Source organism: Caloenas nicobarica, chromosome 21 (genome assembly GCF_036013445.1).
Source record: "Caloenas nicobarica isolate bCalNic1 chromosome 21, bCalNic1.hap1, whole genome shotgun sequence".
Classification (NCBI taxonomy): Eukaryota; Metazoa; Chordata; class Aves; order Columbiformes; family Columbidae; genus Caloenas; species Caloenas nicobarica.
Genome location: NC_088265.1, coordinates 7,722,142 through 7,734,319, shown reverse-complemented (window position 1 = coordinate 7,734,319; position 12,178 = coordinate 7,722,142).

Below are 12,178 nucleotides of genomic sequence, written 5' to 3'. Positions count from 1 at the left end.
AAGAGGAATACAAGAATGATGTAAAGTTATGCAGGGAGACAAGTGGCAGTGAAGAGCCCACAGTCCCCCAAAAGAAGAGGAAAACCACCATTAAGTTATCTAAAACACAACTAGAAACAGACGGCTGAATCATCCAAGACTGAATTCACAGCTCTTCATTTTTAGCTGCCTTCAAGTTTGGTGTCCAGCCTCAAGATGCATGTCCAGCCTTCATCTGGCCCTGGCCTCGAGGTGTGACTGAGAGTCCTCAAACATCAAGGAGAACAGTGGGTTGGACCAGCCTGGAAAGTTGGGGCTCCTCTGCTACTGGCATGTGCATGCTTGCAGCCCAGGCAAAGTCTGCTCTGATTGATCCCTTCCTGCCGTGTAGGCTGCAGCTTGTCCATACATGCATTTAAAACCTCAGCTTCCCAAGTCTTCTGCCTAAGAGCAATATATACCCACTATGTTCTACTTTGTCCAATTTCTTCAGGAATTCCTTGAGGACTTCTGAGACCACTGGGAAGACTTTCCGCTTTTTGCTTTATACTCTGCTCTTTGAGGACCTTAACAGAAAGTATAAAGTTAAATTCCTCACAAATAAAATTCTGAAAACAAGTGAAGTTAGTCAAGGCTGACTACTTCTGGTGGCATTAACAGAGACATGGTGGGACAGCTCACATGACTGGAATGTGGTCATGGATGGCTATGTCCTTTTCAGGAAAGACAGGCCAGCCAAGCGTGGTGGTGGAGTTGCTCTTTATGTGAGAGAGCATCTACAATGTATAGAGTACTGTCCAGGTGCGGTTGAGGAGCAAGTTGAGAGTCTGTGGGTGAGAATTAAGGGGCAGGCTGGCAGGGCTTATACTGTTGTGGGAGTCTATTACAGGCCACCAGATCAGAGTGAGGATGTTGATGAGGTCTTCTACGGGCAGCTGAGCGTGGCCTCACAGTCACAGGCTCTGGTTGTTATGGGGGATTTTAACTACCCTGATGTTTGCTGGAAGGACTACTCAGCCAGCCAGCCTCAGTCTAGGAGGTTCCTCCAGTGCATTGATGATAACTTTCTGATGCAAATGGTGGAAGAGCCGACTAGGAGACATGTGCTGCTGGATCTCATCCTCACTAACAAGGAGGGTCTGGTTGAAGCAGTAAAGGTTGAGGGCTGCCTTGGTTGCAGCGACCATGAGATGGTGGAGTTCAGAATCTCATGTGGCGGGAGCAGAATACCAAGCAGAATTGCAACCCTGGACTTCAGCAGGGCCAACTTTGGCCTGTTCAAACAATTGCTGGGGGAAATCCCGTGGGCAAGGCTGCTTGAAGGAAAAGGGGCCCAAGATAGTTGGTTAACATTCAGGGACTGCTTCTACCAAGCTCAAGATCAGTGCATCCCGACGCACAGGAAGTCAAGGAAGGGAGCCAGGAGACCTGCGTGGTTAAACAGGGAACTGCTGGGCAAACTCAAGTGGAAGAGGAGGGTTTACAAATCATGGAAGGAGGGACTGGCCATTTGGGAAGAATATAAGGCTGTTGTTAAAGGATGTAGGGAGGCAACTAGGAAAGCTAAGGCCTCCTTAGAGTTAAACCTGGCAAGAGGGGTCAAGGACAACAGAAAGAGCTTCTTCAAATACATGGCAGATAAAACTAACACCAAAGGCAATGTAGGCCCACTGATGAATGGGGTGGGTGCCCTGGTGACAGAAGATACAGAGAAGGCAGAATTACTGAATGCCTTCTTTGTCTCTGTCTACTCTGCCGGAGGCTGTCCTGAGGAGCCCCGTACCCCTGAGGCCCCAGAGGAAGGCAGGGCAATGGAGGAGTTTGCCTCAGTTGATGAGGACTGGGTTAGGGACCAGTTAAGCAATCTGGACATCCATAAATCCATGGGTCCAGATGGGATGCACGCGCGGGTGCTGAGAGAGCTGGCTGAAGTCATTGCTGGACCGCTCTCCATCATCTTTGCCAAGTCTTGGGAAACGGGAGAGGTACCTGAGGACTGGAGGAAAGCAAATGTCACTCGGGTCTTCAAAAAGGGCAAGAAGGAGGACCCAGGCAACTCTAGACCAGTCAGCCTCACCTCCATCCCTGGGAAAGTGATGGAACACCTTATCCTTGGTGCCATCTTAAGACATATCAAGGAGAAGAGGGTCATCAGGGGCAGTCAGCATGGCTTCACCAAGGGGAAGTCGTGCTTGACCAACCTCATAGCCTTTTATGAAGACGTAACAAGGTGGATTGACGATGGCAGAGCGGTGGATGTGGTCTACCTTGACTTCAGTAAAGCATTTGACACCATCTCCCACAGCATCCTCACGGCAAAACTGAAGAAGTGTGGACTGGACGATCCGGTAGTGAGGTGGGCTGCAAACTGGCTGAAGGAAAGAAGCCAGAGAGTTGTGGTCAATGGGGCGGAGTCTGGTTGGAGGCCTGTATCTAGTGGAGTCCCTCAAGGGTCCGTACTGGGACCAGTATTATTCAATATATTCATCAACGACATGGATGAGGGAATTGAGTGTACTATCAGCAAGTTTGCTGATGACACCAAGCTGGGAGGAGTGGCTGACACGCCAGAGGGCTGTGCTGCCATCCAGCGAGATCTGGACAGGCTAGAGAGTTGGGCAGGGAAAAATTTAATGAAATATAATAAGGGAAGGATGAGGACTAATATAATAAGGGCAGGATGACCATGAGCCAGCACTGTGCCCTTGTGGCCAAGAAGGCCAATGGCATCCTGGGGTGTATTAGAAGGGGGGTGGTTAGTAGGTCGAGAGAGGTTCTCCTTCCCCTCTACTCTGCCCTGGTGAGACTTCATCTGGAATATTGTGTCCAGTTCTGGGCCCCTCAGTTCAAGAAGGACAGGGAACTGCTGGAGAGAGTCCAGCGCAGGGCCACAAAGATGATTAAGGGAGTGGAGCATCTCCCTTATGAGGAAAGGCTGAGGGAGCTGGGTCTCTTGAGCTTGGAGAAGAGGAGACTGAGGGGTGACCTCATCAATGTTTATAAATATATAAAGGGTGGGTGTCACGAGGATGGAGCCAGGCTCTTCTCGGTGACAACCAACAGTAAGACAAGGGGTAATGGGTTCAAGCTGGAACACAAGAGGTTCCACTTAAATTTGAGAAGAAACTTCTTCTCGGTGAGGGTGACGGAACACTGGAACAGGCTGCCCAGGGAGGTTGTGAAGTCTTCTTCTCTGGAGAGATTCAAAACCCGCCTGGACGCCTTCCTGTGTAACCTCACCTAGGTGTTCCTGCCCTGGCAGGGGGATTGGACTAGATGATCTTTCGAGGTTCCTTCCAATCCCTAACATTCTGTGATTCTGTGATACTCACCCCTGAGACGCCAGGTGAGCTGCAGCACAGGATCCAGCTGAGGAGCCGGAAAAGCCCTCCCTGTATCCACATGTGCAACTGAACACTCAACTGGAGTTTCCATCATACACTGTGATATACACCTTCATAACTGAATAGCAGAATGTACCAGGGGATCATGTGATGACATGGCATGATCCAAGTCTATATTGTCACATCCTTAAGAGATGCTTCGCTCACATTTGGGCTTTGAGGTGGCAGCTCTCAAAGGAAGTAAAAAGCCATGACATACCCATGCGATGGTCCCAAGTGTCAGCCCTGGAACCCAGCCAAGAAGCTGGATATGCATCATGTCCAGCCATGTCTGCAAACAGAAAGAACAGAGAAGCTCCCATAAAGTATTTCAATGTACTTCAAATCTGAATGGCAGGAATGCAGTTCAACCACAGGATTGCTTCATGGCATTCGTCTCTCCCTTCCACTCAGGAGTGCTGTGCAGTTACTGGGTGCCTGGACCACGACGGTGTAAAACAAACCATGCAAGGAGCTTCCAGGAGAAAGGGCTCCCTGGAGATTACACACAAGCTCTCAACTCAAGCCCCAAAAAGCCCACTGGCTTTGCAGCAGGCACTGGAAGCAGCAAAGGGTCAGAGAGGCTGGAAAGAGCTTTGCAAGGCAGAGTGTCCTGGGGCACATCACTGGGCCTGACCCATTCCCTCTCTGCTCTTCCGCATGTCTGAGCATTGGCCAAGACAACAGTAAGTTAAATTTAATATGGACAGAATATTAAAGTGATGGACCTGGGCGATTGCCATGAGGCTTCTGGACAAGAAGTTGGGTGGCCATCGGCTACAGGCACAGCTGTAATCAAGCACATTTCCATTAGATCTTGTCATCTACTTTCTCAGTGACCTGCAGTGACTGGAGGGGGTCAAGTAATGACATGGGACCCAGACATAGGTGGAGATTTTCAAAGCTGCCAGAGGGGCTGGGGTGACCTGTTTGCTGGCACCTGGCAGCTCTCAAAATACTGTTTCCAGGCCATGTGCAACAACTCTTAAGGTCTGGATGGAAAAACATATGGCCCCTAGGGGATTTCTTAGTGGGAGATCTCTACTGTGCACAAAATAAGCCCACACAAAAGCACTGGAGGAAAAAAATTGTCATTCCCACGTCTCATGGAGAAGGGCCTTCTGACGAGTGAGAGGCTGCACCAGTGCTGTCCCATCTGCTCCCTGGGCTGTGTGTCCCATGGGGACCTGGGTTCACCCAAGGAGAGCACTGCAGGGCAACAGCAGGAGTGCTTCTGTTTTCCTGAGCGAACATCTCCCAAGGATGGACATCCCTGAGGCTGAAAATCAGGATCCAACTGGGAAACTGCAGAGTCATGGCCCTGAGCACGGCTGTGACCAGACCAGAGATGAAGTGCCCCTGTAGGCTCTTGCCTGACCCTGCGGTGCCGCTCCAGCCCCAACACGCAGGCTGGGGAAGGCTGCCTCAGGGCAGGTGGCTCTAGGGACAGTTTCTCTCCTGGCAGTGCTGATCCTGGCCCCACCATTCACCTGGAAAATGCCCTCACAGCAGCTGCAGCCGCCTGGGCCTCCCATCTGCCTCCCTCTGCCTGTGGAGCTGCCACGGCTCACCTGGCCCAGCGCAGCCCAGCCCCATGTTCTCCCAGCCCTGCCCCACCACAGCGCCAGCCCCACTGTCAGTCCCAGGTGCGGTGGGTGCTGTCAGGGCTGGGTGCTGGCCCTTGCCTGCCCGCCTACCTGCTCCCCATCCTGTCCACAGAGCAGCCCTGATGTCCTCAGCTCATAGGGCCACCAGGAGGAGGAAAAAGAGGGGAGTGGGGATTGTGGCTGCCCTCGCCTGCACCATGGCACTGTTGCTGCTGCTGTGGCTGCTGCTGCTGCTGCTACAGCCACTGCTGCTGGCCCTGCTGCTGCTGGCACGGTGGCCACTGGCACTGCTGTGGCTGCTGCTGCTGACACTGCCAGCACCGTTGACGCAGTGTCCATAGCACAGAACTGCACATCAGGACGTGACAAAGCACTGCTCTGTGACCTCACAGCCCAAGGTGCAGCCCAAGATATGATGAGCCTTCTGTGCTTCAAGCATGCATTGCCAGCTCATGTCTAATCTTTCATCTACCAGGGCTATTCCCTGGTTTAAGAAGTTCTCCTCCATGCGCTTCAGGATGCTCCTGGATTGCCTGCAACTCGCTGTGCTACTTTTCCAGCATATGTCAGTGTGGTGAAGTCCCGCAGCGGGACAGGAGCCTGTGAGCACAATGCCTCCTGCAGCTGGAGGAAGAGGCTTCATCAATAGTCTACCCTGATTGGGTGGCCTGTTCTAGACACCATATACAAGGTTTCCTTTGATGACTCTGTCTCTGATTCTTACCCACATACTTTCAACCTGCTCATTTGAGCCTCCTCAGCCAGGGAAACCTCCCTCCCTGACATGGAGCCCTTCTGGCTCTGCCATTCCTGCTCCCAACCTGCTTGACCACTTCTCATCCTCCATGAGGAGAGCAAAGGAGCTTCAGTTGCCTTTGCAAGAAGGAAGAGAAGCAGAGCTCCCCGGTTACAAATTACCACTGCTGAGTGGTTACATTGTAATTTCCCCTTCAGATCAGAGCAAACAGGCAGCTGAGCAGAGCAGCCTGGGCTGAGCACCGGGACAGTGGAGGGGAGTGGAGCAGAGCTGCTTTGCCCAGGACAGAGTCACTCTTCATGCTGTTCTTTTCTCAGCTGTTTGGAACAGGCTTTTCCATGCAGCTCAGCTACTGCAGGGAAGGGAAACAGCCTTCAGCCTCTGCATATGTTGGTCTGGGCTCTGAACAGTTCCCATGTTCATCCAGGCTTGAATGGCCTTTGCCCTTTCTTTGCAAAGGAAACTTTCAGGAATCCTTTTCCAATTTGTAAATATTCTTTTTCCTTGATCTTCTGAATCCCTCTAGATCTTAAACAGATACATAAACATATTTAGATATTTCGTGTTAAACTCTGGAGTTTCAAACTGGAATATGGAAGCCAAAGGCGCTTGAACCTCAGGTGAGATGTCTCTACCCCAGGGATGCCTGAGGCAACAGATGTTCTCAAATTTCTTGAGTTTGGACCTGGACTTCACCCTTTCCTTGGTCTGTGAGAGTGGCCCCGTCTGATGGCCACCCCTGCACGGCTGGAGGCAGTGTTGCCACTTGCTGCCCTCTGGCCACCAGGAGAAGCCTGTGGGCACCACGCACGCTCCTCCTGCTCTAGGTATTTCTCCACACTCATGTCTCGGGCTCCTGTTGCCTGCATTTCCAGGTCGTGTCTGTGTTTCCAGGTCATGCTTGTGTTTCCAGGTTGTGCCTCTGCACAGTTTGTGTAGGGTTTGCTAGTGCCAGATGTTAGTGTGGGGCTGTAACAAGGGCTTTGATGTGCAAATCAGCAATTTCCCCTGCAGACACTTCTCTGCATCTGCCAGCACATGTACCAAGAGAAAAGTCTAATGAATGCAAACACGCTGACTTTTATGAGCTGATTCAGAGCAAGAAAACTTTGGGCAGCATGTTGATTGACCTTGGTCTGACACCTGAAACACGTCTCCAGTCAAAGAACATCCTACTAAGACATAGGATAAGCAACCAAAATAAAATCATTACTGTTCAACATCAGAACTATGTAGTTGTACATCCAAGCCACATCATTGCAAACTTGCCTGACAAAAAGTCCCTTACCACCCAGGAAAAATCCTTCCTGCATCACAATTTATCACCTTGTCCATATGAATTAATTATTATTTTTCATGAACTGTCCCCAGGATGCTCTGCTCTCTGTTGAGAGCGTGCAGGGAAGGACACAGCTGCTTTCATGGTGCAGTGTTCAGCTCTGATTGCTCTCTGTGTGGATTTTATCTGTCTTCAGCCAGGTGTGCAATAGGTTTCAGATGAGGACAAGACTACTTCAGGGCTCCCAAGCTGGTTTTGCTTAAGGAAATCAGGAAAAAATGTGTGGTTAGAGCTGTCTGCCTTGCTTCCCATTATGATTTCAGTGCTCTCCTCTATTACGAATTTTGTAGGGTTTTTGCTGAGGCACAAAGATTAAACAGAGAAAGCAGATCTTCAGGCACAGAAGCACCCTCCCCATGTCTCAAGGTGAAGAAAAAAAATCTCTGGGAACATGTTGTTTTATTAAACGTGTATCAGACATCCAGTATCAGGAGAGTTGTGTACAGTGAATGGCGCAGTTCAAACGTGGCCGCAGGTGCCTCAGGCTTGATCAGCATCATCTGCAAGGGATAAAGGAGAAAATGGTGACCATGGGCACTTGTTATCGCTTGTCTGGGTGACTGTTGCCTTTCACGTCCCCCTGAGCCCAGTGCCATTTCTGGACACTCACTCTGCATCTGTCTCTGTCCCCTTTTGGTCAGGGCTGGCTGTGGGTTCAGTGGAGTTCATCGTCCTGACCCAGCAGAGTTATCTCCAGCAACAGCCGTCTGCCAGAACAAGGGTGCTGATGTGCACTGGCCGTTCCTCATCACACACTGCTGTGCATGTGCCTTGCAGCCTCCAGCTCACTGCACCTATTCCTGTGGCACGCTTTATGGAAACCTCAGGTATTAGCACAGCATTCAAATTGTTCTGATGCTCTTATTCATTGTCTTTTCCTTCTTGTTTTGTGAACAAAAGAGAAAAAACGTTTAGGAGAGGTAAAAGACATCCCTTAAGTTGTGGGTTGGTTTTGGTTTTTTGTTTGTTTGTGGGTTTTTTTTTTTTTTTTAAAGTATTTTTGAGCACAGTAAAACAAAAATTTTGTTTTCAGCAGCAAATAGACTGAAAAGCTCATCACAGCCAGTGTGAAAAGCTCAGCTGGCGCTGAGCTGGAACAGCCTCCAAGTCCAGAGGATGTCTAGTTCCAGCCAGACTTTGCTGGATTCCCCTCCAAGTTCACCTTCCCAGCATTAGGAAGGCCAGGACCTGTGTCTGCTTGTCCCTTCTGAGGTGTGTCCTCCTGACAAGCTTGCAAGGTATGCTTGGAATTTCTGCTGTATTCCAAGTGAAATCTTGAGGGTGCTGACAGGTAAAGTGACTGTCCCTCAGTGCAGAGAACAGCTGGTCTGACTATCAGTCCTGGTCTCAGCTGCCCTGTGCTGGCACCTCTTTCAGCTGGTGGATGATCACCCCCAGATGTTCCCCTGAGCAGAAACCAGACACTGTTGAGAGTAGAGGAATCCAGTTTCCAAGTACCGATCTCCAAACCCCTCATCCCATGTCGTTGTATCTCAGGAGGTTCTTAGCTCTTGCCCCTACAGCCAGGAACACACAGGGCTCATTGCAGCTGCCCACATATGGATGATGAGCTGCATTGCCATGGCCTTAGTGCCGAGGTGTCTTCTCCATAGGACTCCTCTCTGGGGAACAGAGTCCATGGGAGAGCTGTTCCCTGGTCGGGGGCAGCCTGCAGCCCAGTAGGACCCTCAGGGAAAGAACAAAAAAACCTAAAGACATGGTATGCCAAGAGAGGAAGGACAGGAACAGACAGGCAGGTACTCGGGAGCTTCTCCTCCCTGGGAGTTTGACTGCTAAGCAGAAGATTCAGCCTGAAAACCCACAATCCTGACAGCAAAGGATGTGCTGGGTGAGAGAAAACAGGGGTTTGCTCTGGGAAAGTGCCTGCACTGCAGGGGATGTCAGGGAGGTACTGAATTCCCATGCCCATGGTATTTCTGGGAGCAGCTTCTTCTCCTGCTCTGCCTCTGTCTCTGCTGTCCGCAGCTGTCCCTGGAGCTGCTTCTCTGTGCCCAGGTCACCTCCCGCTCTGTGCTCACCGACCTCACCCCACCAGCTCTGTGCTCAGCTCTGCTCTGCAGACCCCTTCTGGCAGCACGATACTGCTCAGGGGCAGATTTGTGAGTACAGGGGTCAGGAGAAGCTCAGGCAAGTCCTAACAAGAACTGCATTTTCAGTGCCTTTGCCAAAGTGGAAAAATAAATTCGCATCTCCCACTACCCGCCCAGCCTACCAAGAGTGGAACACTCTCAGCAGTGTCTCCTCACCTTTCCAGAAAATACTTCCTTAATATTCTTCTTGAAAGTCCCCAAGAATAAGATGGATCTGTGAGCACACCTGTCCCACACAGCACCCTTTTGACAGCAGAGGGACCCAACCCTGCCCCACCAGGGTAATTTCTTCCACTCACTTCTCTCTGAAGCACCGTGGGGATCTCCCCGGGCAGGCTGAGCATTGACCCTGGCAGGCGGCAGAGTCCCTGCCCCAGCACACAGCCCTGGGGTGCAGGGACCCTGCTCTGCAGGACAGCCCTGGGCACCCCTGGCTGCACACCCGGCTTCACATACTGCAGCCTTCCCTGGGAAAAGGCAGCTGTCATGCCCTGTCCCTCTGATGGTGCAGCAAGGAAGCCTTGCCCTAGAGCACCTCCTTCTCTACATTAGAGAAACTATAAGAGTTGTCCTGACGGATCCTGTAAGCTGTCAAATGTACCAGTTTTAGTTCAGGAACTGAAGCTGCATTGCGTTGCAACCAGAGACATACCTGTCCCTCCTCAGCATTTTCTTGTCCAGAACCCATAGTCAGCTGACCCAATGTAGCCATTGCCATAGGGAGAGCTCAACCTCTCTCCTCCGCTTCTCCATCAGCTGTATTCACCAGGCTTCCACTGAGAATAATGGCATTTGTCTCAGGTATATCCCTCCATTACCCAATCTAATTCAGGGCAGCTACTCAATGTCATGGCCAAACCCAGGCCTGAAGTTCTACCTGAGATGTGGCATGGCTTTCCAGCACAACTGCATTTGTCTGTCAGGGACAGCACAGGACCTATAGAAAAACCATCCCCAATCAGAGCAGGTGTGAGACAGACCACCCAGGGCATCTCAGACAGACTCTGTGAGCCAGTCTCTGGTGGCCACCACTGTGCTTGAGACAAGGTCTGTCCCACCTCCATCTAGTACATACAGGCAGAGCATGAATGTGGAGCATGAATGTGAAGCATTACCGACAGGGTCTGCCCTAGTGTCTGCTCCTGAACTTTGCTGGTTCTTCTGTCCCCTCTGCTTTACTCATCCCATTGATGGTGCTATTATCACAGTGTTCCTGGATCACAGGATGTTCCCAGTGAATGCAAAAGGGGAATATCATGCCCCTTTTTAAAAAGGGGTAAAAAGTTCAACCCTGGGAACTACTAGCCTGTTGGTCTTACTTCTGAGCCTGGAAAGATCATAGAGCAGATCCTCATGGAAGACCTGTTGAAACATAAGGAAGACAGGGGGGTGATTAGAGACAGCTAACAAGGTTTCACCAAGGGTAAATCATGCCTGACTGTTCTAGTGGTCTCCTGTGATGGAGTGACTGCATCAGCAGACAAGGGCAGATCTATAACTGTAATCTATCTGGGCTTCTGTAATACCTTTTATACAGTCCTCCACCTATAAATTGCTGAGATGTTGGTGTGATGGGTAGATGGATAAGGAATTGACTGGGTGACTGTGTTCAAAGAGTAACAATCAGTGGCTCAGTGTCTAAGTGAAAACCATGAACAAATGGTTTCCCTTAAGGGTCCATACTGCCACCAATACTTCATCAACAACAAAGACAGTGGGATTGTGTGCACCCTTAGGAAGTTTGTGGATGATACCAAGCTGAGTGGTGCAGTTGACATGTCGAGGGTTGGGGTGCCATCCAGAGGAAACTGGACAGACTTGTGGAGTGTGCCTATGTGAATCTCATGAGGTTCAACAAGGCCAAGTGCAAGGTCCTGCACCTGGGTTGGGGCAACCCCTCGTATCAATACAGGCTGGGGAATGAAGGAATGGAGAGCAGCCCTGCGGAGAAGGACTTGCGGGTACAGGTGGATGAAAGATTGGACATGAGCCAGCAATGTGGTCTTGCAGCCTAGAAGGCGAATCGTATCCTGGGCTTCATCAAAAGGAGTGTGGCCAGCAGGTTAAGGGAGGTGATTCTGCCCCTCTAGTCTGCTCTGCTGAGACCCCACCTGGAATGTAGTGTTCAGCTATTGGGTCTCCAGGACAAGAAAGACATGGGCCTGTTAGAGTGGGTCCAGAGGAGGCCACAAAAATGATGTGAGGACTGGAACAGTTCTTCCATGAAGAAAGAGTTGGGTTTGTTCAGCCTGGAGAAGAGAAGGATTCTTGTGACCTTTCGATATATAAAGGAAGTTTACAGGAAAGATGGAGAGAGACATTTTACCAAGGCCTGCAGTGACAGAACAAAGGGAATGGATCCAAGCTGAAAGAGGGGAGGTTTAGACTGAACAAAAGGAAAAAGTTTTGTATGATGACAGACTTTGGAACAGAATGGCCAGGGAAGCTGTAGATGTCCCACTACTGGAAATGTTCAGTGTCAGGCTGAATGCGGCTTTGAAGTAACTTGGTGTAGTGAAAGATTTCCCTTGTCATGGGATGGGGGTTGGACTAGATGTGCTTTAACGGTCCTGTCCAACAGAAAGCATTTTGTGATTCTATGATTGTGGTGTATGTGATGCTGGTGCTTGAGTGTATTTGATGGTGGACGAGTCAATGTAATTCTCCAACAGCCTTTTGTTTGAAATACTTTATGTGGTCTGGGTCACCAAACTGTTACAAAAATTTGCACCTGGCTCATGCTGACCAAAGACTGAAGCTAGGATGCAAAGTACAGAATTACAAGGGTAAATATTTAGTCATGCATATGAGGCGTCCCAGCTAAACTGAGACAACCTGAATGTGGTTTTATATGGGTTCTTCTACCCTTCTAGTGTTTACATACAACAGGAAATGACTAATCACGTCACCAATTACTAATTCTAGTGAAATTTCACACAGCAACTATATTTCTACAGCATCTTCATCCATTAATTGTCTTGCTGCTTGTCTATCCATCCTGA